The following is a 25,709-nucleotide window of genomic DNA, read 5'->3' as shown; positions in this document are numbered from 1 at the left end:
GTGCTCTTTGACACATGCAGTTAGTGCTGTATCAACAACAGAGAATATATATTCTCATGAATGTTTTTTTTTGGAAATTCGAATACATGCAATGAATATATGTAAAACTTGGGTTACTCCTTGCTGATAATACTAGCAGCAGTTTCTGTAGTGTAGTGGTTATCACGTTCGCTTTACACGCGAAAAGTCCCTTGTTCGAAACCGGGCGGAAACAGTCCTCTTTGACACATGCAGTAAGTACCGTATTTATAAAAGAGATGAGTTGCTTTCATAAATACCATATTTTGGAAATTCAAATACATGCACTGACTATAAGAAAATTCAGTTTACTTCTTGCAGGTATCTCAAGCAGAAGTTTCTGTAGTGTAGCAGTTATCACGTGCGCTTAACATGCAAAAGGTCCCTGGTTTGACCCTCTGTGGAAACAGCACTCGTTGATACATCCAATAAGTACCATTGTTGAAACTGAAAAATACATTTTTCATTAATGCCTTCCTTTGGGAATCAAAAGATTCCATAGCCTAGTGGTTATCAAGTTCACTTAAGAAGCAAAATGTATACTTTTCGATGCTAGGCGGAAACAGAGGTCTCTGACACATGTGAGAAGTACTGTATTTGTATCAGAGAATTTTCATAAATGCATTATGTTGGAATTTCGAATTCGTGCGATGAATATATGTACAATTTGGTTTACTCCACAGTAATAATTCTAGCAGCAGTTTCTCTAGTTTAGTAGTTATCAAGATTGCTTTACACACGAATGGTCCCTGGTTCGAAGCCGGGCGGAAACAGTTCTCTTTCACAAATCCAGTAAGTAGTGTATTTGTTACAGAGAATAGTTGTTCTAATAAATGGCTTTTTTTGGAAATTCGAATACATGCAATGAATATCTGTAAAACTCGGGTTGCTCCTTGCTGATAATACTAGCAGCAGTTTCTGTAGTGTAGTGGTTATCACGTTCGCTTTACACGCGAAAGGTCCCTGGTTTGAAACCGGGCGGAAACAGTTCTCTTTGACAAATCCAATAAGTACTGTATTTGTAACAGAGAATAATTGTTCTAATATATGCCGTATTTTGGAAATTCGAATACATGCAATAAATATTTGTAAAATTTGGTTTACTCCTTGCTGATAACTAATGCAGCAGTTTCTGTAGTGTAGTGTTTATCACGTTCGTCTTACATGCGAAAGGTCTGTGGTTCAAAACCTGGCAGAAACAGTGCTCTTTGACACATGCAGTTAGTGCTGTATCAACAACAGAGAATATATATTCTCATGAATGTTTTTTTTTGGAAATTCGAATACATGCAATGAATATATGTAAAACTTGGGTTACTCCTTGCTGATAATACTAGCAGCAGTTTCTGTAGTGTAGTGGTTATCACGTTCGCTTTACACGCGAAAAGTCCCTGGTTCGAAACCGGGCGGAAACAGTCCTCTTTGACACATGCAGTAAGTACCGTATTTATAAAAGAGATGAGTTGCTTTCATAAATACCATATTTTGGAAATTCAAATACATGCACTGACTATAAGAAAATTCAGTTTACTTCTTGCAGGTATCTCAAGCAGAAGTTTCTGTAGTGTAGCAGTTATCACGTGCGCTTAACATGCAAAAGGTCCCTGGTTTGACCCTCTGTGGAAACAGCACTCGTTGATACATTCAATAAGTACCATTGTTGAAACTGAAAAATACATTTTTCATTAATGCCTTCCTTTGGGAATCAAAAGATTCCATAGCCTAGTGGTTATCAAGTTCACTTAAGAAGCAAAATGTATACTTTTCCATGCTAGGCGGAAACAGAGGTCTCTGACACATGTGAGAAGTACTGTATTTGTAACAGAGAATTTTCATAAATGCATTATGTTGGAATTTCGAATTCGTGCGATGAATATATGTACAATTTGGTTTACTCCACAGTAATAATTCTAGCAGCAGTTTCTCTAGTTTAGTAGTTATCAAGATTGCTTTACACACGAATGGTCCCTGGTTCGAAGCCGGGCGGAAACAGTTCTCTTTGTCAAATCCAATAAGTACTGAATTTGTAACAGAGAATAATTGTTCTAATAAATGCCGTATTTTGGAAATTCGAATACATGCAATAAATATTTGTAAAATTTGGTTTACTCCTTGCTGATAACTAATGCAGCAGTTTCTGTAGTGTAGTGTTTATCACGTTCGTCTTACATGCGAAAGGTCTGTGGTTCAAAACCTGGCAGAAACAGTGCTCTTTGACACATGCAGTTAGTGCTGTATCAACAACAGAGAATATATATTCTCATGAATGTTTTTTTTTGGAAATTCGAATACATGCAATGAATATATGTAAAACTTGGGTTACTCCTTGCTGATAATACTAGCAGCAGTTTCTGTAGTGTAGTGGTTATCACGTTCGCTTTACACGCGAAAAGTCCCTTGTTCGAAACCGGGCGGAAACAGTCCTCTTTGACACATGCAGTAAGTACCGTATTTATAAAAGAGATGAGTTGCTTTCATAAATACCATATTTTGGAAATTCAAATACATGCACTGACTATAAGAAAATTCAGTTTACTTCTTGCAGGTATCTCAAGCAGAAGTTTCTGTAGTGTAGCAGTTATCACGTGCGCTTAACATGCAAAAGGTCCCTGGTTTGACCCTCTGTGGAAACAGCACTCGTTGATACATCCAATAAGTACCATTGTTGAAACTGAAAAATACATTTTTCATTAATGCCTTCCTTTGGGAATCAAAAGATTCCATAGCCTAGTGGTTATCAAGTTCACTTAAGAAGCAAAATGTATACTTTTCGATGCTAGGCGGAAACAGAGGTCTCTGACACATGTGAGAAGTACTGTATTTGTATCAGAGAATTTTCATAAATGCATTATGTTGGAATTTCGAATTCGTGCGATGAATATATGTACAATTTGGTTTACTCCACAGTAATAATTCTAGCAGCAGTTTCTCTAGTTTAGTAGTTATCAAGATTGCTTTACACACGAATGGTCCCTGGTTCGAAGCCGGGCGGAAACAGTTCTCTTTCACAAATCCAGTAAGTAGTGTATTTGTTACAGAGAATAGTTGTTCTAATAAATGGCTTTTTTTGGAAATTCGAATACATGCAATGAATATCTGTAAAACTCGGGTTGCTCCTTGCTGATAATACTAGCAGCAGTTTCTGTAGTGTAGTGGTTATCACGTTCGCTTTACACGCGAAAGGTCCCTGGTTTGAAACCGGGCGGAAACAGTTCTCTTTGACAAATCCAATAAGTACTGTATTTGTAACAGAGAATAATTGTTCTAATATATGCCGTATTTTGGAAATTCGAATACATGCAATAAATATTTGTAAAATTTGGTTTACTCCTTGCTGATAACTAATGCAGCAGTTTCTGTAGTGTAGTGTTTATCACGTTCGTCTTACATGCGAAAGGTCTGTGGTTCAAAACCTGGCAGAAACAGTGCTCTTTGACACATGCAGTTAGTGCTGTATCAACAACAGAGAATATATATTCTCATGAATGTTTTTTTTTGGAAATTCGAATACATGCAATGAATATATGTAAAACTTGGGTTACTCCTTGCTGATAATACTAGCAGCAGTTTCTGTAGTGTAGTGGTTATCACGTTCGCTTTACACGCGAAAAGTCCCTGGTTCGAAACCGGGCGGAAACAGTCCTCTTTGACACATGCAGTAAGTACCGTATTTATAAAAGAGATGAGTTGCTTTCATAAATACCATATTTTGGAAATTCAAATACATGCACTGACTATAAGAAAATTCAGTTTACTTCTTGCAGGTATCTCAAGCAGAAGTTTCTGTAGTGTAGCAGTTATCACGTGCGCTTAACATGCAAAAGGTCCCTGGTTTGACCCTCTGTGGAAACAGCACTCGTTGATACATTCAATAAGTACCATTGTTGAAACTGAAAAATACATTTTTCATTAATGCCTTCCTTTGGGAATCAAAAGATTCCATAGCCTAGTGGTTATCAAGTTCACTTAAGAAGCAAAATGTATACTTTTCCATGCTAGGCGGAAACAGAGGTCTCTGACACATGTGAGAAGTACTGTATTTGTAACAGAGAATTTTCATAAATGCATTATGTTGGAATTTCGAATTCGTGCGATGAATATATGTACAATTTGGTTTACTCCACAGTAATAATTCTAGCAGCAGTTTCTCTAGTTTAGTAGTTATCAAGATTGCTTTACACACGAATGGTCCCTGGTTCGAAGCCGGGCGGAAACAGTTCTCTTTCACAAATCCAGTAAGTAGTGTATTTGTTACAGAGAATAGTTGTTCTAATAAATGGCTTTTTTTGGAAATTCGAATACATGCAATGAATATCTGTAAAACTCGGGTTGCTCCTTGCTGATAATACTAGCAGCAGTTTCTGTAGTGTAGTGGTTATCACGTTCGCTTTACACGCGAAAGGTCTCTGGTTCGAAACCGGGCGGAAACAGTCCTCTTTGACACATGCAGTAAGTAACATATTTATAAAAGAGATGAGTTGCTTTCATAAATACCTCATTTTGGAAATTCAAATACATGCACTGACTATAAGAAAATTCAGTTTACTTCTTGCAGGTATCTCAAGCAGAAGTTTCTGTAGTGTAGCAGTTATCACGTGCGCTTAACATGCAAAAGGTCCCTGGTTTGACCCTCTGTGGAAACAGCACTCGTTGATACATTCAATAAGTACCATTGTTGAAACTGAAAAATACATTTTTCATTAATGCCTTCCTTTGGGAATCAAAAGATTCCATAGCCTAGTTGTTATCAAGTTCACTTAAGACGCAAAATGTATACTTTTCGATGCTGGGCGGAAACAGAGGTCTCTGACACATGTGAGAAGTACTGTATTTGTCACAGAGAATTTTCATAAATGCATTATGTTGGAATTTCGAATTCGTGCGATGAATATATGTACAATTTGGTTAACTCCACAGTAATAATTCTAGCAGCAGTTTCTCTAGTTTAGTAGTTATCAAGTTTGCTTTACACACGAATGGTCCCCGGTTTGAAGCCGGGCGGAAACAGTTCTCTTTGACAAATCCAGTAAGTAGTGTATTTGTTACAGAGAATAGTTGTTCTAATAAATGGCTTTTTTTGGAAATTCGAATGCATGCAATGAATATCTGTAAAACTCGGGTTGCTCCTTGCTGATAATACTAGCAGCAGTTTCTGTAGTGTAGTGGTTATCACGTTCGCTTTACACGCGAAAGGTCTCTGGTTCGAAACCGGGTGGAAACATTCCTCTTTGACACATGCAGTAAGTAACATATTTATAAAAGAGATGAGTTGCTTTCATAAATACCTTATTTTGGAATTTCAAATACATGCACTGACTATAAGAAAATTCAGTTTACTTCTTGCAGCTATCTCAAGTAGAAGTTTCTGTAGTGTAGCAGTTATCACGTGCGCTTAACATGCAAAAGGTCCCTGGTTTGAACCTCTGTGGAAACAGCACTCGTTGATACATTCAATAAGTACCATTGTTGAAACTGAAAAATACATTTTTCATTAATGCCTTCCTTTGGGAATCAAAAGATTCCATAGCCTAGTTGTTATCAAGTTCACTTAAGACGCAAAATGTATACTTTTCGATGCTGGGCGGAAACAGAGGTCTCTGACACATGTGAGAAGTACTGTATTTGTAACAGAGAATTTTCATAAATGCATTATGTTGGAATTTCGAATTCGTGCGATGAATATATGTACAATTTGGTTAACTCCACAGTAATAATTCTAGCAGCAGTTTCTCTAGTTTAGTAGTTATCAAGTTTGCTTTACACACGAATGGTCCCCGGTTTGAAGCCGGGGGCGGAAACAGTTCTCTTTGACAAATCCAGTAAGTAGTGTATTTGTTACAGAGAATAGTTGTTCTAATAAATGGCTTTTTTTGGAAATTCGAATGCATGCAATGAATATCTGTAAAACTCGGGTTGCTCCTTGCTGATAATACTAGCAGCAGTTTCTGTAGTGTAGTGGTTATCACGTTCGCTTTACACGCGAAAGGTCCCTGGTTCGAAACCGGGCGGAAACAGTTCTCTTTGACAAATCCAATAAGTACTGTATTTGTAACAGAGAATAATTGCTCTAATAAATGCCGTATTTTGGAAATTCGAATACATGCAATAAATATTTGTAAAATTTGGTTTACTCCTTGCTGGTAACAAATGCAGCAGTTTCTGTAGTGTAGTGGTCATCACGTTCGCTTTACACGCGAAAGGTCCCTGGTTCGAAACCGGGCGGAAACAGTTCTCTTTGACAAATCCAATAAGTACTGTATTTGTAACAGAGAATAATTGTTCTAATAAATGCTGTATTTTGGAAATTCGAATACATGCAATAAATATTTGTAAAATTTGGTTTACTCCTTGCTGGTAACAAATGCAGCAGTTTCTGTAGTGTAGTGGTTATCACTTCCGTCTTACATGCGAAAGGTCTGTGGTTCAAAACCTGGCAGAAACAGTCCTCTTTGACACATGCAGTTAGTGCTGTATCAACAATAGAGAATATATCTTCTCTTGAATGGCTTTTTTTGGAAATTCGAATACATGCAATAAATCTTTGTAAAATTTGGTTTACTCCTTGCTGGTAACTAACGCAGCAGTTTCTGTAGTGTAGTGGTTATCACGTTCGCTTTACACGCGAAAGGTCCCTGGTTCGAAACCGGGTGGAAACAGTCCTCTTTGACACATGCAGTAAGTAACATATTTATAAAAGAGATAAGTTGCTTTCATAAATACCTTATTTTGGAAATTCAAATACATGCACTGACTATAAGAAAATTCAGTTTACTTCTTGCAGGTATCTCAAGCAGAAGTTTCTGTAGTGTAGCAGTTATCACGTGCGCTTAACACGCAAAAGGTCCCTGGTTTGAACCTCTTTGGAAACAGCACTCGTTGATACATTCAATAAGTACCATTGTTGAAACTGAAAAATACATTTTTCATTAATACCTTCCTTTGGGAATCAAAAGATTCCATAGCCTAGTTGTTATCAAGTTCACTTAAGACGCAAAATGTACACTTTTCGATCCTGGGCGGAAACAGAGGTCTCTGACACATGTGAGAAGTACTGTATTTGTAACAGAGAATTTTCATAAATGCATTATGTTGGAATTTCGAATTTGTGCGATGAATATATGTACAATTTGGTTTACTCCACAGTAATAATTCTAGCAGCAGTTTCTCTAGTTTAGTAGTTATCAAGATTGCTTTACAAACGAATGGTCCCTGGTTCGAAGCCGGGCGGAAACAGTTCTCTTTCACAAATCCAGTAAGTAGTGTATTTGTTACAGAGAATAGTTGTTCTAATAAATGGCTTTTTTTGGAAATTCGAATACACGCAATGAATATCTGTAAAACTCGGGTTGCTCCTTGCTGATAATACTAGCAGCAGTTTCTGTTGTGTAGTGGTTATCACGTTCGCTTTACATGCGAAAGGTCTCTGGTTCGAAACCGGGCGGAAACAGTCCTCTTTGACACATGCAGTAAGTAACATATTTATAAAAGAGATGAGTTGCTTTCATAAATACCTTATTTTGGAAATTCAAATACATGCACTGACTATAAGAAAATTCAGTTCACTTCTTGCAGGTATCTCAAGCAGAAGTTTCTGTAGTGTAGCAGTTATCACGTGCGCTTAACATGCAAAAGGTCCCTGGTTTGAACCTCTGTGGAAACAGCACTCGTTGATACATTCAATAAGTACCATTGTTGAAACTGAAAAATACATTTTTCATTAATGCCTTCCTTTGGGAATCAAAAGATTCCATAGCCTAGTTGTTATCAAGTTCACTTAAGACGGAAAATGTATACTTTTCGATGCTGGGCGGAAACAGAGGTCTCTGACACATGTGAGAAGTACTGTATTTGTAACAGAGAATTTTCATAAATGCATTATGTTGGAATTTCGAATTCGTGCGATGAATATATGTACAATTTGGTTAACTCCACAGTAATAATTCTAGCAGCAGTTTCTCTAGTTTAGTAGTTATCAAGTTTGCTTTACACACGAATGGTCCCCGGTTTGAAGCCGGGCGGAAACAGTTCTCTTTGACAAATCCAGTAAGTAGTGTATTTGTTACAGAGAATAGTTGTTCTAATAAATGGCTTTTTTTGGAAATTCGAATGCATGCAATGAATATCTGTAAAACTCGGGTTGCTCCTTGCTGATAATACTAGCAGCAGTTTCTGTAGTGTAGTGGTTATCAAGTTCGCTTTACACGCGAAAGGTCCCTGGTTCGAAACCGGGCGGAAACAGTTCTCTTTGACAAATCCAATAAGTAACATATTTATAAAAGAGATGAGTTGCTTTCATAAATACCTTATTTTGGAAATTCAAATACATGCACTGACTATAAGAAAATTCAGTTTACTTCTTGCAGGTATCTCAAGCAGAAGTTTCTGTAGTGTAGCAGTTATCACGTGCGCTTAACATGCAAAAGGTCCCTGGTTTGAACCTCTGTGGAAACAGCACTCGTTGATACATTCAATAAGTACCATTGTTGAAACTGAAAAATACATTTTTCATTAATGCCTTCCTTTGGGAATCAAAAGATTCCATAGCCTAGTTGTTATCAAGTTCACTTAAGACGCAAAATGTATACTTTTCGATCCTGGGCGGAAACAGAGGTCTCTGACACATGTGAGAAGTACTGTATTTGTAACAGAGAATTTTCATAAATGCATTATGTTGGAATTTCGAATTTGTGCGATGAATATATGTACAATTTGGTTTACTCCACAGTAATAATTCTAGCAGCAGTTTCTCTAGTTTAGTAGTTATCAAGATTGCTTTACACACGAATGGTCCCCGGTTCGAAGCCGGGCGGAAACAGTTCTCTATGACAAATCCAGTAAGTACTGTATTTGTAACAGAGAATAACTGTTCTAATAAATGCCGTATTTTGGAAATTCGAATGCATGCAATGAATATCTGTAAAACTCGGGTTGCTCCTTGCTGATAATACTAGCAGCAGTTTCTGTAGTGTAGTGGTTATCACGTTCGCTTTACACGCGAAAGGTCCCTGGTTCGAAACCGGGCGGAAACAGTTCTCTTTGACAAATCCAATAAGTACTGTATTTGTAACAGAGAATAATTGTTCTAATATATGCCGTATTTTGGAAATTCGAATACATGCAATAAATATTTGTAAAATTTGGTTTACTCCTTGCTCATAACTAATGCAGCAGTTTCTGTAGTGTAGTGTTTATCACGTTCGTCTTACATGCGAAAGGTCTGTGGTTCAAAACCTGGCAGAAACAGTGCTCTTTGACACATGCAGTTAGTGCTGTATCAACAACAGAGAATATATATTCTCATGAATGGTTTTTTTTGGAAATTCGAATACATGCAATGAATATATGTAAAACTTGGGTTACTCCTTGCTGATAATACTAGCATCAGTTTCTGTAGTGTAGTGGTTATCACGTTCGCTTTACACGCGAAAAGTCCCTGGTTCGAAACCGGGCGGAAACAGTCCTCTTTGACACATGCAGTAAGTACCGTATTCATAAAAGAGATGAGTTGCTTTCATAAATACCATATTTTGGAAATTCAAATACATGCACTGACTATAAGAAAATTCAGTTTACTTCTTGCAGGTATCTCAAGCAGAAGTTTCTGTAGTGTAGCAGTTATCACGTGCGCTTAACATGCAAAAGGTCCCTGGTTTGACCCTCTGTGGAAACAGCACTCGTTGATACATTCAATAAGTACCATTGTTGAAACTGAAAAATACATTTTTCATTAATGCCTTCCTTTGGGAATCAAAAGATTCCATAGCCTAGTGGTTATCAAGTTCACTTAAGAAGCAAAATGTATACTTTTTGATGCTAGGCGGAAACAGAGGTCTCTGACACATGTGAGAAGTACTGTATTTGTAACAGAGAATTTTCATAAATGCATTATGTTGGAATTTCGAATTCGTGCGATGAATATATGTACAATTTGGTTTACTCCACAGTAATAATTCTAGCAGCAGTTTCTCTAGTTTAGTAGTTATCAAGATTGCTTTACACACGAATGGTCCCTGGTTCGAAGCCGGGCGGAAACAGTTCTCTTTCACAAATCCAGTAAGTAGTGTATTTGTTACAGAGAATAGTTGTTCTAATAAATGGCTTTTTTTGGAAATTCGAATACATGCAATGAATATCTGTAAAACTCGGGTTGCTCCTTGCTGATAATACTAGCAGCAGTTTCTGTAGTGTAGTGGTTATCACGTTCGCTTTACACGCGAAAGGTCCCTGGTTCGAAACCGGGCGGAAACAGTTCTCTTTGACAAATCCAATAAGTAACATATTTATAAAAGAGATGAGTTGCTTTCATGAATACCTTATTTTGGAAATTCAAATACATGCACTGACTATAAGAAAATTCAGTTTACTTCTTGCAGGTATCTCAAGCAGAAGTTTCTGTAGTGTAGCAGTTATCACGTGCGCTTAACATGCAAAAGGTCCCTGGTTTGAACCTCTGTGGAAACAGCACTCGTTGATACATTCAATAAGTACCATTGTTGAAACTGAAAAATACATTTTTCATTAATGCCTTCCTTTGGGAATCAAAAGATTCCATAGCCTAGTTGTTATCAAGTTCACTTAAGACGCAAAATGTATACTTTTCGATGCTGGGCGGAAACAGAGGTCTCTGACACATGTGAGAAGTACTGTATTTGTAACAGAGAATTTTCATAAATGCATTATGTTGGAATTTCGAATTCGTGCGATGAATATATGTACAATTTGGGTTACTCCACAGTAATAATTCTAGCAGCAGTTTCTCTAGTTTAGTAGTTATCAAGATTGCTTTACACACGAATGGTCCCTGGTTCGAAGCCGGGCGGAAACAGTTCTCTTTCACAAATCCAGTAAGTAGTGTATTTGTTACAGAGAATAGTTGTTCTAATAAATGGCTTTTTTTGGAAATTCGAATACATGCAATGAATATCTGTAAAACTCGGTTTGCTCCTTGCTGATAATACTAGCAGCAGTTTCTGTAGTGTAGTGGTTGTCACGTTCGCTTTACACGCGAAAGGTCCCTGGTTCGAAACCGGGCGGAAACAGTTCTCTTTGACAAATCCAATAAGTAACATATTTATAAAAGAGATGAGTTGCTTTCATAAATACCTTATTTTGGAAATTCAAATACATGCACTGACTATAAGAAAATTCAGTTTACTTCTTGCAGGTATCTCAAGCAGAAGTTTCTGTAGTGTAGCAGTTATCACGTGCGCTTAACATGCAAAAGGTCGCTGGTTTGAACCTCTGTGGAAACAGCACTCGTTGATACATTCAATAAGTACCATTGTTGAAACTGAAAAATACATTTTTCATTAATGCCTTCCTTTGGGAATCAAAAGATTCCATAGCCTAGTGGTTATCAAGTTCACTTAAGAAGCAAAATGTATACTTTTCGATGCTAGGCGGAAACAGAGGTCTCTGACACATGTAAGAAGTACAGTATTTGTAACAGAGAATTTTCATAAATGCATTATGTTGGAATTTCGAATTCGTGCGATGAATATATGTACAATTTGGTTTACTCCACAGTAATAATTCTAGAAGCAGTTTCTCTAGTTTAGTAGTTATCAAGATTGCTTTACACACGAATGGTCCCCGGTTCGAAGCCGGGCGGAAACAGTTCTCTATGACAAATCCAGTAAGTACTGTATTTGTAACAGAGAATAATTGTTCTAATAAATGCTGTATTTTGGAAATTCGAATACATGCAATGAATATCTGTAAAACTCGGGTTACTCCTTGCTGATAATACTAGCAGCAGTTTCTGTAGTGTAGTGTTTATCACGTTCGTCTTACATGCGAAAGGTCTGTGGTTCAAAACCTGGCAGAAACAGTGCTCTTTGACACATGCAGTTAGTGCTGTATCAACAACAGAGAATACATCTTCTCATGAATGGCTTTTTTTGGAAATTCGAATACATGCAATGAATATCTGTAAAACTCGGGTTGCTCCTTGCTGATAATACTAGCAGCAGTTTCTGTAGTGTAGTGGTTATCACGTTCGCTTTACACGCGAAAGGTCCCTGGTTCGAAACCGGGCGGAAACAGTTCTCTTTGACAAATCCAATAAGTAACATATTTATAAAAGAGATGAGTTGCTTTCATGAATACCTTATTTTGGAAATTCAAATACATGCACTGACTATAAGAAAATTCAGTTTACTTCTTGCAGGTATCTCAAGCAGAAGTTTCTGTAGTGTAGCAGTTATCACGTGCGCTTAACATGCAAAAGGTCCCTGGTTTGAACCTCTGTGGAAACAGCACTCGTTGATACATTCAATAAGTACCATTGTTGAAACTGAAAAATACATTTTTCATTAATGCCTTCCTTTGGGAATCAAAAGATTCCATAGCCTAGTTGTTATCAAGTTCACTTAAGACGCAAAATGTATACTTTTCGATGCTGGGCGGAAACAGAGGTCTCTGACACATGTGAGAAGTACTGTATTTGTAACAGAGAATTTTCATAAATGCATTATGTTGGAATTTCGAATTCGTGCGATGAATATATGTACAATTTGGGTTACTCCACAGTAATAATTCTAGCAGCAGTTTCTCTAGTTTAGTAGTTATCAAGATTGCTTTACACACGAATGGTCCCTGGTTCGAAGCCGGGCGGAAACAGTTCTCTTTCACAAATCCAGTAAGTAGTGTATTTGTTACAGAGAATAGTTGTTCTAATAAATGGCTTTTTTTGGAAATTCGAATACATGCAATGAATATCTGTAAAACTCGGTTTGCTCCTTGCTGATAATACTAGCAGCAGTTTCTGTAGTGTAGTGGTTGTCACGTTCGCTTTACACGCGAAAGGTCCCTGGTTCGAAACCGGGCGGAAACAGTTCTCTTTGACAAATCCAATAAGTAACATATTTATAAAAGAGATGAGTTGCTTTCATAAATACCTTATTTTGGAAATTCAAATACATGCACTGACTATAAGAAAATTCAGTTTACTTCTTGCAGGTATCTCAAGCAGAAGTTTCTGTAGTGTAGCAGTTATCACGTGCGCTTAACATGCAAAAGGTCCCTGGTTTGAACCTCTGTGGAAACAGCACTCGTTGATACATTCAATAAGTACCATTGTTGAAACTGAAAAATACATTTTTCATTAATGCCTTCCTTTGGGAATCAAAAGATTCCATAGCCTAGTGGTTATCAAGTTCACTTAAGAAGCAAAATGTATACTTTTCGATGCTAGGCGGAAACAGAGGTCTCTGACACATGTAAGAAGTACAGTATTTGTAACAGAGAATTTTCATAAATGCATTATGTTGGAATTTCGAATTCGTGCGATGAATATATGTACAATTTGGTTTACTCCACAGTAATAATTCTAGAAGCAGTTTCTCTAGTTTAGTAGTTATCAAGATTGCTTTACACACGAATGGTCCCCGGTTCGAAGCCGGGCGGAAACAGTTCTCTATGACAAATCCAGTAAGTACTGTATTTGTAACAGAGAATAATTGTTCTAATAAATGCAGTATTTTGGAAATTCGAATACATGCAATGAATATCTGTAAAACTCGGGTTACTCCTTGCTGATAATACTAGCAGCAGTTTCTGTAGTGTAGTGTTTATCACGTTCGTCTTACATGCGAAAGGTCTGTGGTTCAAAACCTGGCAGAAACAGTGCTCTTTGACACATGCAGTTAGTGCTGTATCAACAACAGAGAATACATCTTCTCATGAATGGCTTTTTTTGGAAATTCGAATACATGCAATGAATATCTGTAAAACTCGGGTTGCTCCTTGCTGATAATACTAGCAGCAGTTTCTGTAGTGTAGTGGTTATCACGTTCGCTTTACATGCGAAAGGTCCCTGGTTCGAAACCGGGCGGAAACAGTCCTCTTTGACACATGCAGTAAGTAACGTATTTATAAAAGAGATGAGTTGCTTTCATAAATACCTTATTTTGGAAATTCAAATACATGCTCTGACTATAAGAAAATTCAGTTTACTTCTTGCAGCTATCTCAAGCAGAAGTTTCTGTAATGTAGCTCTTATCACGTGCGCTTAACATGCAAAAGGTCCCCGTTTTGAACCTCTGTGGAAACAGCACTCATTGATACATTCAATAAGTACCATAGTTGAAACTGAAAAATACATTTTTCATTAATGCCTTCTTTTGGGAATCAAAAGATTCCATAGCCTAGTGGTTATCAAGTTCACTTAAGACGCAAAATGTATACTTTTCGATGCTGGGCGGAAACAGAGGTCTCTGACACATGTGAGAAGTACTGTATTTGTAACAGAGAATTTTCATAAATGCATTATGTTGGAATTTCGAATTTGTGCAATGAATATATGTACAATTTGGTTGACTCCACAGTAATAATTCTAGCAGCAGTTTCACTAGTTTAGTAGGTATCAAGATTGCTTTACACACGAATGGTCCCCGGTTCGAAGCCGGGCGGAAACAGTTCTCTTTCACAAATCCAGTAAGTAGTGTATTTGTTACAGAGAATAGTTGTTCTAATAAATGACTTTTTTTGGAAATTCGAATACATGCAATGAATATCTGTAAAACTCGGGTTGCTCCTTGCTGATAATACTAGCAGCAGTTTCTGTAGTGTAGCAGTTATCACGTTCTGTTTACACGCGAAAGGTCCCTGGTTCGAAACCGGGCGGAAACAGTTCTCTTTCACAAATCCAGTAAGTAGTGTATTTGTTACAGAGAATAGTTGTTCTAATAAATGGCTTTTTTTGGAAATTCGAATACATGCAATGAATATCTGTAAAACTCGGTTTGCTCCTTGCTGATAATACTAGCAGCAGTTTCTGTAGTGTAGTGGTTGTCACGTTCGCTTTACACGCGAAAGGTCCCTGGTTCGAAACCGGGCGGAAACAGTTCTCTTTGACAAATCCAATAAGTAACATATTTATAAAAGAGATGAGTTGCTTTCATAAATACCTTATTTTGGAAATTCAAATACATGCACTGACTATAAGAAAATTCAGTTTACTTCTTGCAGGTATCTCAAGCAGAAGTTTCTGTAGTGTAGCAGTTATCACGTGCGCTTAACATGCAAAAGGTCCCTGGTTTGAACCTCTGTGGAAACAGCACTCGTTGATACATTCAATAAGTACCATTGTTGAAACTGAAAAATACATTTTTCATTAATGCCTTCCTTTGGGAATCAAAAGATTCCATAGCCTAGTGGTTATCAAGTTCACTTAAGAAGCAAAATGTATACTTTTCGATGCTAGGCGGAAACAGAGGTCTCTGACACATGTAAGAAGTACAGTATTTGTAACAGAGAATTTTCATAAATGCATTATGTTGGAATTTCGAATTCGTGCGATGAATATATGTACAATTTGGTTTACTCCACAGTAATAATTCTAGAAGCAGTTTCTCTAGTTTAGTAGTTATCAAGATTGCTTTACACACGAATGGTCCCCGGTTCGAAGCCGGGCGGAAACAGTTCTCTATGACAAATCCAGTAAGTACTGTATTTGTAACAGAGAATAATTGTTCTAATAAATGCAGTATTTTGGAAATTCGAATACATGCAATGAATATCTGTAAAACTCGGGTTACTCCTTGCTGATAATACTAGCAGCAGTTTCTGTAGTGTAGTGTTTATCACGTTCGTCTTACATGCGAAAGGTCTGTGGTTCAAAACCTGGCAGAAACAGTGCTCTTTGACACATGCAGTTAGTGCTGTATCAACAACAGAGAATACATCTTCTCATGAATGGCTTTTTTTGGAAATTCGAATACATGCAATGAATATCTGTAAAACTCGGGTTGCTCCTTGCTGATAATACTAGCAGCAGTTTCTGTAGTGTAGTGGTTATCACGTTCGCTTTACATGCGAAAGGTCCCTGGTTCGAAACCGGGCGGAAACAGTCCTCTTTGACACATGCAGTAAGTAACGTATTTATAAAAGAGATGAGTTGCTTTCATAAATACCTTATTTTGGAAATTCAAATACATGCTCTGACTATAAGAAAATTCAGTTTACTTCTTGCAGCTATCTCAAGCAGAAGTTTCTGTAATGTAGCTCTTATCACGTGCGCTTAACATGCAAAAGGTCCCCGTTTTGAACCTCTGTGGAAACAGCACTCATTGATACATTCAATAAGTACCATAGTTGAAACTGAAAAATACATTTTTCATTAATGCCTTCTTTTGGGAATCAAAAGATTCCATAGCCTAGTGGTTATCAAGTTCACTTAAGACGCAAAATGTATACTTTTCGATGCTGGGCGGAAACAGAGGTCTCTGACACATGTGAGAAGTACTGTATTTGTAACAGAGAATTTTCATAAATGCATTATGTTGGAATTTCGAATTTGTGCAATGAATATATGTACAATTTGGTTGACTCCACAGTAATAATTCTAGCAGCAGTTTCACTAGTTTAGTAGGTATCAAGATTGCTTTACACACGAATGGTCCCCGGTTCGAAGCCGGGCGGAAACAGTTCTCTTTCACAAATCCAGTAAGTAGTGTATTTGTTACAGAGAATAGTTGTTCTAATAAATGACTTTTTTTGGAAATTCGAATACATGCAATGAATATCTGTAAAACTCGGGTTGCTCCTTGCTGATAATACTAGCAGCAGTTTCTGTAGTGTAGCAGTTATCACGTTCTGTTTACACGCGAAAGGTCCCTGGTTCGAAACCGGGCGGAAACAGTTCTCTTTGACAAATCCAATAAGTACTGAATTTGTAACAGAGAATAATTGTTCTAATAAATGCTGTATTTTGGAAATTCGAATACATGCAATAAATATTTGTAAAATTTGGTTTACTCCTTGCTGATAACTAATGCAGCAGTTTCTGTAGTGTAGTGTTTATCACGTTCGTCTTACATGCGAAAGGTCTGTGGTTCAAAACCTGGCAGAAACAGTGCTCTTTGACACATGCAGTTAGTGCTGTATCAACAACAGAGAATACATCTTCTCATGAATGGCTTTTTTTGGAAATTCGAATACATGCAATGAATATCTGTAAAACTCGGGTTGCTCCTTGCTGATAATACTAGCAGCAGTTTCTGTAGTGTAGTGGTTATCACGTTCGCTTTACACGCGAAAGGTCCCTGGTTCGAAACCGGGCGGAAACAGTTCTCTTTGACAAATCCAATAAGTAACATATTTATAAAAGAGATGAGTTGCTTTCATGAATACCTTATTTTGGAAATTCAAATACATGCACTGACTATAAGAAAATTCAGTTTACTTCTTGCAGGTATCTCAAGCAGAAGTTTCTGTAGTGTAGCAGTTATCACGTGCACTTAACATGCAAAAGGTCCCTGGTTTGAACCTCTGTGGAAACAGCACTCGTTGATACATTCAATAAGTACCATTGTTGAAACTGAAAAATACATTTTTCATTAATGCCTTCCTTTGGGAATCAAAAGATTCCATAGCCTAGTTGTTATCAAGTTCACTTAAGACGCAAAATGTATACTTTTCGATGCTGGGCGGAAACAGAGGTCTCTGACACATGTGAGAAGTACTGTATTTGTAACAGAGAATTTTCATAAATGCATTATGTTGGAATTTCGAATTCGTGCGATGAATATATGTACAATTTGGGTTACTCCACAGTAATAATTCTAGCAGCAGTTTCTCTAGTTTAGTAGTTATCAAGATTGCTTTACACACGAATGGTCCCTGGTTCGAAGCCGGGCGGAAACAGTTCTCTTTCACAAATCCAGTAAGTAGTGTATTTGTTACAGAGAATAGTTGTTCTAATAAATGGCTTTTTTTGGAAATTCGAATACATGCAATGAATATCTGTAAAACTCGGTTTGCTCCTTGCTGATAATACTAGCAGCAGTTTCTGTAGTGTAGTGGTTGTCACGTTCGCTTTACACGCGAAAGGTCCCTGGTTCGAAACCGGGCGGAAACAGTCCTCTTTGACACATGCATTAAGTAACATATTTATAAAAGAGATGAGTTGCTTTCATAAATACCTTATTTTGGAAATTCAAATACATGCACTGACTATAAGAAAATTCAGTTTACTTCTTGCAGGTATCTCAAGCAGAAGTTTCTGTAGTGTAGCAGTTATCACGTGCGCTTAACATGCAAAAGGTCCCTGGTTTGAACCTCTGTGGAAACAGCACTCGTTGATACATTCAATAAGTACCATTGTTGAAACTGAAAAATACATTTTTCATTAATGCCTTCCTTTGGGAATCAAAAGATTCCATAGCCTAGTGGTTATCAAGTTCACTTAAGAAGCAAAATGTATACTTTTCGATGCTAGGCGGAAACAGAGGTCTCTGACACATGTAAGAAGTACAGTATTTGTAACAGAGAATTTTCATAAATGCATTATGTTGGAATTTCGAATTCGTGCGATGAATATATGTACAATTTGGTTTACTCCACAGTAATAATTCTAGAAGCAGTTTCTCTAGTTTAGTAGTTATCAAGATTGCTTTACACACGAATGGTCCCCGGTTCGAAGCCGGGCGGAAACAGTTCTCTATGACAAATCCAGTAAGTACTGTATTTGTAACAGAGAATAATTGTTCTAATAAATGCAGTATTTTGGAAATTCGAATACATGCAATGAATATCTGTAAAACTCGGGTTACTCCTTGCTGATAATACTAGCAGCAGTTTCTGTAGTGTAGTGTTTATCACGTTCGTCTTACATGCGAAAGGTCTGTGGTTCAAAACCTGGCAGAAACAGTGCTCTTTGACACATGCAGTTAGTGCTGTATCAACAACAGAGAATACATCTTCTCATGAATGGCTTTTTTTGGAAATTCGAATACATGCAATGAATATCTGTAAAACTCGGGTTGCTCCTTGCTGATAATACTAGCAGCAGTTTCTGTAGTGTAGTGGTTATCACGTTCGCTTTACATGCGAAAGGTCCCTGGTTCGAAACCGGGCGGAAACAGTCCTCTTTGACACATGCAGTAAGTAACGTATTTATAAAAGAGATGAGTTGCTTTCATAAATACCTTATTTTGGAAATTCAAATACATGCTCTGACTATAAGAAAATTCAGTTTACTTCTTGCAGCTATCTCAAGCAGAAGTTTCTGTAATGTAGCTCTTATCACGTGCGCTTAACATGCAAAAGGTCCCCGTTTTGAACCTCTGTGGAAACAGCACTCATTGATACATTCAATAAGTACCATAGTTGAAACTGAAAAATACATTTTTCATTAATGCCTTCTTTTGGGAATCAAAAGATTCCATAGCCTAGTGGTTATCAAGTTCACTTAAGACGCAAAATGTATACTTTTCGATGCTGGGCGGAAACAGAGGTCTCTGACACATGTGAGAAGTACTGTATTTGTAACAGAGAATTTTCATAAATGCATTATGTTGGAATTTCGAATTTGTGCAATGAATATATGTACAATTTGGTTGACTCCACAGTAATAATTCTAGCAGCAGTTTCACTAGTTTAGTAGGTATCAAGATTGCTTTACACACGAATGGTCCCCGGTTCGAAGCCGGGCGGAAACAGTTCTCTTTCACAAATCCAGTAAGTAGTGTATTTGTTACAGAGAATAGTTGTTCTAATAAATGACTTTTTTTGGAAATTCGAATACATGCAATGAATATCTGTAAAACTCGGGTTGCTCCTTGCTGATAATACTAGCAGCAGTTTCTGTAGTGTAGCAGTTATCACGTTCTGTTTACACGCGAAAGGTCCCTGGTTCGAAACCGGGCGGAAACAGTTCTCTTTCACAAATCCAGTAAGTAGTGTATTTGTTACAGAGAATAGTTGTTCTAATAAATGGCTTTTTTTGGAAATTCGAATACATGCAATGAATATCTGTAAAACTCGGTTTGCTCCTTGCTGATAATACTAGCAGCAGTTTCTGTAGTGTAGTGGTTGTCACGTTCGCTTTACACGCGAAAGGTCCCTGGTTCGAAACCGGGCGGAAACAGTTCTCTTTGACAAATCCAATAAGTAACATATTTATAAAAGAGATGAGTTGCTTTCATAAATACCTTATTTTGGAAATTCAAATACATGCACTGACTATAAGAAAATTCAGTTTACTTCTTGCAGGTATCTCAAGCAGAAGTTTCTGTAGTGTAGCAGTTATCACGTGCGCTTAACATGCAAAAGGTCCCTGGTTTGAACCTCTGTGGAAACAGCACTCGTTGATACATTCAATAAGTACCATTGTTGAAACTGAAAAATACATTTTTCATTAATGCCTTCCTTTGGGAATCAAAAGATTCCATAGCCTAGTGGTTATCAAGTTCACTTAAGAAGCAAAATGTATACTTTTCGATGCTAGGCGGAAACAGAGGTCTCTGACACATGTAAGAAGTACAGTATTTGTAACAGAGAATTTTCATAAATGCATTATGTTGGAATTTCGAATTCGTGCGATGAATATATGTACAATTTGGTTTACTCCACAGTAATAATTCTAGAAGCAGTTTCTCTAGTTTAGTAGTTATCAAGATTGCTTTACACACGAATGGTCCCCGGTTCGAAGCCGGGCGGAAACAGTTCTCTATGACAAATCCAGTAAGTACTGTATTTGTAACAGAGAATAATTGTTCTAATAAATGCAGTATTTTGGAAATTCGAATACATGCAATGAATATCTGTAAAACTCGGGTTACTCCTTGCTGATAATACTAGCAGCAGTTTCTGTAGTGTAGTGTTTATCACGTTCGTCTTACATGCGAAAGGTCTGTGGTTCAAAACCTGGCAGAAACAGTGCTCTTTGACACATGCAGTTAGTGCTGTATCAACAACAGAGAATACATCTTCTCATGAATGGCTTTTTTTGGAAATTCGAATACATGCAATGAATATCTGTAAAACTCGGGTTGCTCCTTGCTGATAATACTAGCAGCAGTTTCTGTAGTGTAGTGGTTATCACGTTCGCTTTACATGCGAAAGGTCCCTGGTTCGAAACCGGGCGGAAACAGTCCTCTTTGACACATGCAGTAAGTAACGTATTTATAAAAGAGATGAGTTGCTTTCATAAATACCTTATTTTGGAAATTCAAATACATGCTCTGACTATAAGAAAATTCAGTTTACTTCTTGCAGCTATCTCAAGCAGAAGTTTCTGTAATGTAGCTCTTATCACGTGCGCTTAACATGCAAAAGGTCCCCGTTTTGAACCTCTGTGGAAACAGCACTCATTGATACATTCAATAAGTACCATAGTTGAAACTGAAAAATACATTTTTCATTAATGCCTTCTTTTGGGAATCAAAAGATTCCATAGCCTAGTGGTTATCAAGTTCACTTAAGACGCAAAATGTATACTTTTCGATGCTGGGCGGAAACAGAGGTCTCTGACACATGTGAGAAGTACTGTATTTGTAACAGAGAATTTTCATAAATGCATTATGTTGGAATTTCGAATTTGTGCAATGAATATATGTACAATTTGGTTGACTCCACAGTAATAATTCTAGCAGCAGTTTCACTAGTTTAGTAGGTATCAAGATTGCTTTACACACGAATGGTCCCCGGTTCGAAGCCGGGCGGAAACAGTTCTCTTTCACAAATCCAGTAAGTAGTGTATTTGTTACAGAGAATAGTTGTTCTAATAAATGACTTTTTTTGGAAATTCGAATACATGCAATGAATATCTGTAAAACTCGGGTTGCTCCTTGCTGATAATACTAGCAGCAGTTTCTGTAGTGTAGCAGTTATCACGTTCTGTTTACACGCGAAAGGTCCCTGGTTCGAAACCGGGCGGAAACAGTTCTCTTTGACAAATCCAATAAGTACTGAATTTGTAACAGAGAATAATTGTTCTAATAAATGCTGTATTTTGGAAATTCGAATACATGCAATAAATATTTGTAAAATTTGGTTTACTCCTTGCTGATAACTAATGCAGCAGTTTCTGTAGTGTAGTGTTTATCACGTTCGTCTTACATGCGAAAGGTCTGTGGTTCAAAACCTGGCAGAAACAGTGCTCTTTGACACATGCAGTTAGTGCTGTATCAACAACAGAGAATACATCTTCTCATGAATGGCTTTTTTTGGAAATTCGAATACATGCAATGAATATCTGTAAAACTCGGGTTGCTCCTTGCTGATAATACTAGCAGCAGTTTCTGTAGTGTAGTGGTTATCACGTTCGCTTTACACGCGAAAGGTCCCTGGTTCGAAACCGGGCGGAAACAGTTCTCTTTGACAAATCCAATAAGTAACATATTTATAAAAGAGATGAGTTGCTTTCATGAATACCTTATTTTGGAAATTCAAATACATGCACTGACTATAAGAAAATTCAGTTTACTTCTTGCAGGTATCTCAAGCAGAAGTTTCTGTAGTGTAGCAGTTATCACGTGCGCTTAACATGCAAAAGGTCCCTGGTTTGAACCTCTGTGGAAACAGCACTCGTTGATACATTCAATAAGTACCATTGTTGAAACTGAAAAATACATTTTTCATTAATGCCTTCCTTTGGGAATCAAAAGATTCCATAGCCTAGTTGTTATCAAGTTCACTTAAGACGCAAAATGTATACTTTTCGATGCTGGGCGGAAACAGAGGTCTCTGACACATGTGAGAAGTACTGTATTTGTAACAGAGAATTTTCATAAATGCATTATGTTGGAATTTCGAATTCGTGCGATGAATATATGTACAATTTGGGTTACTCCACAGTAATAATTCTAGCAGCAGTTTCTCTAGTTTAGTAGTTATCAAGATTGCTTTACACACGAATGGTCCCTGGTTCGAAGCCGGGCGGAAACAGTTCTCTTTCACAAATCCAGTAAGTAGTGTATTTGTTACAGAGAATAGTTGTTCTAATAAATGGCTTTTTTTGGAAATTCGAATACATGCAATGAATATCTGTAAAACTCGGTTTGCTCCTTGCTGATAATACTAGCAGCAGTTTCTGTAGTGTAGTGGTTGTCACGTTCGCTTTACACGCGAAAGGTCCCTGGTTCGAAACCGGGCGGAAACAGTTCTCTTTGACAAATCCAATAAGTAACATATTTATAAAAGAGATGAGTTGCTTTCATAAATACCTTATTTTGGAAATTCAAATACATGCACTGACTATAAGAAAATTCAGTTTACTTCTTGCAGGTATCTCAAGCAGAAGTTTCTGTAGTGTAGCAGTTATCACGTGCGCTTAACATGCAAAAGGTCCCTGGTTTGAACCTCTGTGGAAACAGCACTCGTTGATACATTCAATAAGTACCATTGTTGAAACTGAAAAATACATTTTTCATTAATGCCTTCCTTTGGGAATCAAAAGATTCCATAGCCTAGTGGTTATCAAGTTCACTTAAGAAGCAAAATGTATACTTTTCGATGCTAGGCGGAAACAGAGGTCTCTGACACATGTAAGAAGTACAGTATTTGTAACAGAGAATTTTCATAAATGCATTATGTTGGAATTTCGAATTCGTGCGATGAATATATGTACAATTTGGTTTACTCCACAGTAATAATTCTAGAAGCAGTTTCTCTAGTTTAGTAGTTATCAAGATTGCTTTACACACGAATGGTCCCCGGTTCGAAGCCGGGCGGAAACAGTTCTCTATGACAAATCCAGTAAGTACTGTATTTGTAACAGAGAATAATTGTTCTAATAAATGCAGTATTTTGGAAATTCGAATACATGCAATGAATATCTGTAAAACTCGGGTTACTCCTTGCTGATAATACTAGCAGCAGTTTCTGTAGTGTAGTGTTTATCACGTTCGTCTTACATGCGAAAGGTCTGTGGTTCAAAACCTGGCAGAAACAGTGCTCTTTGACACATGCAGTTAGTGCTGTATCAACAACAGAGAATACATCTTCTCATGAATGGCTTTTTTTGGAAATTCGAATACATGCAATGAATATCTGTAAAACTCGGGTTGCTCCTTGCTGATAATACTAGCAGCAGTTTCTGTAGTGTAGTGGTTATCACGTTCGCTTTACATGCGAAAGGTCCCTGGTTCGAAACCGGGCGGAAACAGTCCTCTTTGACACATGCAGTAAGTAACGTATTTATAAAAGAGATGAGTTGCTTTCATAAATACCTTATTTTGGAAATTCAAATACATGCTCTGACTATAAGAAAATTCAGTTTACTTCTTGCAGCTATCTCAAGCAGAAGTTTCTGTAATGTAGCTCTTATCACGTGCGCTTAACATGCAAAAGGTCCCCGTTTTGAACCTCTGTGGAAACAGCACTCATTGATACATTCAATAAGTACCATAGTTGAAACTGAAAAATACATTTTTCATTAATGCCTTCTTTTGGGAATCAAAAGATTCCATAGCCTAGTGGTTATCAAGTTCACTTAAGACGCAAAATGTATACTTTTCGATGCTGGGCGGAAACAGAGGTCTCTGACACATGTGAGAAGTACTGTATTTGTAACAGAGAATTTTCATAAATGCATTATGTTGGAATTTCGAATTTGTGCAATGAATATATGTACAATTTGGTTGACTCCACAGTAATAATTCTAGCAGCAGTTTCACTAGTTTAGTAGGTATCAAGATTGCTTTACACACGAATGGTCCCCGGTTCGAAGCCGGGCGGAAACAGTTCTCTTTCACAAATCCAGTAAGTAGTGTATTTGTTACAGAGAATAGTTGTTCTAATAAATGACTTTTTTTGGAAATTCGAATACATGCAATGAATATCTGTAAAACTCGGGTTGCTCCTTGCTGATAATACTAGCAGCAGTTTCTGTAGTGTAGCAGTTATCACGTTCTGTTTACACGCGAAAGGTCCCTGGTTCGAAACCGGGCGGAAACAGTTCTCTTTGACAAATCCAATAAGTACTGAATTTGTAACAGAGAATAATTGTTCTAATAAATGCTGTATTTTGGAAATTCGAATACATGCAATAAATATTTGTAAAATTTGGTTTACTCCTTGCTGATAACTAATGCAGCAGTTTCTGTAGTGTAGTGTTTATCACGTTCGTCTTACATGCGAAAGGTCTGTGGTTCAAAACCTGGCAGAAACAGTGCTCTTTGACACATGCAGTTAGTGCTGTATCAACAACAGAGAATATATATTCTCATGAATGGCTTTTTTTGGAAATTCGAATACATGCAATGAATATATGTAAAACTTGGGTTACTCCTTGCTGATAATACTAGCAGCAGTTTCTGTAGTGTAGTGGTTATCACGTTCGCTTTACACGCGAAAAGTCCCTGGTTCGAAACCGGGCGGAAACAGTCCTCTTTGACACATGCAGTAAGTAACGTATTTATTAAAGAGATGAGTTGCTTTCATAAATACCTTATTTTGGAAATTCAAATACATGCTCTGACTATAAGAAAATTCAGTTTACTTCTTGCAGGTATCTCAAGCAGAAGTTTCTGTAGTTGGAATTTCGAATTCGTGCGATGAATATATGTACAATTTGGTTTACTCCACAGTAATAATTCTAGCAGCAGTTTCTCTAGTTTAGTAGTTATCAAGTTTGCTTTACACACGAATGGTCCCCGGTTCGAAGCCGGGCGGAAACAGTTCTCTATGACAAATCCAGTAAGTACTGTATTTGTAACAGAGAATAACTGTTGTAATAAATGCCGTATTTTGGAAATTCGAATACATGCAATGAATATCTGTAAAACTCGGGTTACTCCTTGCTGATAATACTAGCAGCAGTTTCTGTAGCGTAGTGGTTATCACGTTAGCTTTACATGCGAAAGGTCCCTGGTTGGAAACCGGGCGGAAACAGTTCTCTTTGACAAATCCAGTAAGTACTGTATTTGTAACAGAGAATAATTGTTCTAATAAATGCCGTATTTTGG

At 37.3% G+C, this 25,709-nt stretch overlaps 31 non-coding genes across 31 annotated transcripts; all 31 read left to right on the top strand.

Annotated features, from left to right (window-relative positions):
* Window positions 1-141: 141 nt before the first annotated feature.
* trnav-uac lies at window positions 142-214 on the top strand. Its single transcript has one exon. It is a non-coding gene; the product is annotated as a tRNA-Val (tRNA).
* Window positions 215-932: 718 nt separating this feature from the next.
* Window positions 933-1,005, top strand: trnav-uac. Its single transcript has one exon. It is a non-coding gene; the product is annotated as a tRNA-Val (tRNA).
* Window positions 1,006-1,360: 355 nt separating this feature from the next.
* Window positions 1,361-1,433, top strand: trnav-uac. Its single transcript has one exon. It is a non-coding gene; the product is annotated as a tRNA-Val (tRNA).
* A 932-nt stretch (window positions 1,434-2,365) lies between these two features.
* Window positions 2,366-2,438, top strand: trnav-uac. The gene has a single exon. It is a non-coding gene; the product is annotated as a tRNA-Val (tRNA).
* A 718-nt stretch (window positions 2,439-3,156) lies between these two features.
* trnav-uac lies at window positions 3,157-3,229 on the top strand. The gene has a single exon. It is a non-coding gene; the product is annotated as a tRNA-Val (tRNA).
* Window positions 3,230-3,584: 355 nt separating this feature from the next.
* Window positions 3,585-3,657, top strand: trnav-uac. The gene has a single exon. It is a non-coding gene; the product is annotated as a tRNA-Val (tRNA).
* Window positions 3,658-4,375: 718 nt separating this feature from the next.
* trnav-uac lies at window positions 4,376-4,448 on the top strand. Its single transcript has one exon. It is a non-coding gene; the product is annotated as a tRNA-Val (tRNA).
* Window positions 4,449-5,166: 718 nt separating this feature from the next.
* On the top strand, window positions 5,167-5,239 carry trnav-uac. The gene has a single exon. It is a non-coding gene; the product is annotated as a tRNA-Val (tRNA).
* A 720-nt stretch (window positions 5,240-5,959) lies between these two features.
* On the top strand, window positions 5,960-6,032 carry trnav-uac. Its single transcript has one exon. It is a non-coding gene; the product is annotated as a tRNA-Val (tRNA).
* A 141-nt stretch (window positions 6,033-6,173) lies between these two features.
* Window positions 6,174-6,246, top strand: trnav-uac. The gene has a single exon. It is a non-coding gene; the product is annotated as a tRNA-Val (tRNA).
* Window positions 6,247-6,601: 355 nt separating this feature from the next.
* On the top strand, window positions 6,602-6,674 carry trnav-uac. Its single transcript has one exon. It is a non-coding gene; the product is annotated as a tRNA-Val (tRNA).
* Window positions 6,675-7,392: 718 nt separating this feature from the next.
* trnav-uac lies at window positions 7,393-7,465 on the top strand. The gene has a single exon. It is a non-coding gene; the product is annotated as a tRNA-Val (tRNA).
* A 718-nt stretch (window positions 7,466-8,183) lies between these two features.
* On the top strand, window positions 8,184-8,256 carry trnav-uac. The gene has a single exon. It is a non-coding gene; the product is annotated as a tRNA-Val (tRNA).
* A 718-nt stretch (window positions 8,257-8,974) lies between these two features.
* Window positions 8,975-9,047, top strand: trnav-uac. Its single transcript has one exon. It is a non-coding gene; the product is annotated as a tRNA-Val (tRNA).
* A 355-nt stretch (window positions 9,048-9,402) lies between these two features.
* Window positions 9,403-9,475, top strand: trnav-uac. Its single transcript has one exon. It is a non-coding gene; the product is annotated as a tRNA-Val (tRNA).
* Window positions 9,476-10,193: 718 nt separating this feature from the next.
* Window positions 10,194-10,266, top strand: trnav-uac. The gene has a single exon. It is a non-coding gene; the product is annotated as a tRNA-Val (tRNA).
* Window positions 10,267-10,984: 718 nt separating this feature from the next.
* trnav-uac lies at window positions 10,985-11,057 on the top strand. Its single transcript has one exon. It is a non-coding gene; the product is annotated as a tRNA-Val (tRNA).
* Window positions 11,058-11,989: 932 nt separating this feature from the next.
* trnav-uac lies at window positions 11,990-12,062 on the top strand. Its single transcript has one exon. It is a non-coding gene; the product is annotated as a tRNA-Val (tRNA).
* A 718-nt stretch (window positions 12,063-12,780) lies between these two features.
* On the top strand, window positions 12,781-12,853 carry trnav-uac. The gene has a single exon. It is a non-coding gene; the product is annotated as a tRNA-Val (tRNA).
* Window positions 12,854-13,785: 932 nt separating this feature from the next.
* On the top strand, window positions 13,786-13,858 carry trnav-uac. Its single transcript has one exon. It is a non-coding gene; the product is annotated as a tRNA-Val (tRNA).
* Window positions 13,859-14,790: 932 nt separating this feature from the next.
* trnav-uac lies at window positions 14,791-14,863 on the top strand. The gene has a single exon. It is a non-coding gene; the product is annotated as a tRNA-Val (tRNA).
* Window positions 14,864-15,795: 932 nt separating this feature from the next.
* On the top strand, window positions 15,796-15,868 carry trnav-uac. Its single transcript has one exon. It is a non-coding gene; the product is annotated as a tRNA-Val (tRNA).
* Window positions 15,869-17,014: 1,146 nt separating this feature from the next.
* On the top strand, window positions 17,015-17,087 carry trnav-uac. The gene has a single exon. It is a non-coding gene; the product is annotated as a tRNA-Val (tRNA).
* A 718-nt stretch (window positions 17,088-17,805) lies between these two features.
* On the top strand, window positions 17,806-17,878 carry trnav-uac. Its single transcript has one exon. It is a non-coding gene; the product is annotated as a tRNA-Val (tRNA).
* A 932-nt stretch (window positions 17,879-18,810) lies between these two features.
* Window positions 18,811-18,883, top strand: trnav-uac. Its single transcript has one exon. It is a non-coding gene; the product is annotated as a tRNA-Val (tRNA).
* Window positions 18,884-19,815: 932 nt separating this feature from the next.
* trnav-uac lies at window positions 19,816-19,888 on the top strand. Its single transcript has one exon. It is a non-coding gene; the product is annotated as a tRNA-Val (tRNA).
* A 932-nt stretch (window positions 19,889-20,820) lies between these two features.
* trnav-uac lies at window positions 20,821-20,893 on the top strand. Its single transcript has one exon. It is a non-coding gene; the product is annotated as a tRNA-Val (tRNA).
* A 1,146-nt stretch (window positions 20,894-22,039) lies between these two features.
* Window positions 22,040-22,112, top strand: trnav-uac. Its single transcript has one exon. It is a non-coding gene; the product is annotated as a tRNA-Val (tRNA).
* A 718-nt stretch (window positions 22,113-22,830) lies between these two features.
* Window positions 22,831-22,903, top strand: trnav-uac. The gene has a single exon. It is a non-coding gene; the product is annotated as a tRNA-Val (tRNA).
* A 932-nt stretch (window positions 22,904-23,835) lies between these two features.
* trnav-uac lies at window positions 23,836-23,908 on the top strand. The gene has a single exon. It is a non-coding gene; the product is annotated as a tRNA-Val (tRNA).
* Window positions 23,909-25,054: 1,146 nt separating this feature from the next.
* Window positions 25,055-25,127, top strand: trnav-uac. The gene has a single exon. It is a non-coding gene; the product is annotated as a tRNA-Val (tRNA).
* Window positions 25,128-25,709: the final 582 nt, after the last annotated feature.

The sequence above is a fragment of the Oncorhynchus mykiss genome, chromosome 23 (genome assembly GCF_013265735.2).
Source record: "Oncorhynchus mykiss isolate Arlee chromosome 23, USDA_OmykA_1.1, whole genome shotgun sequence".
Classification (NCBI taxonomy): Eukaryota; Metazoa; Chordata; class Actinopteri; order Salmoniformes; family Salmonidae; genus Oncorhynchus; species Oncorhynchus mykiss.
This window is presented reverse-complemented; position numbering and strand designations above follow the sequence as displayed.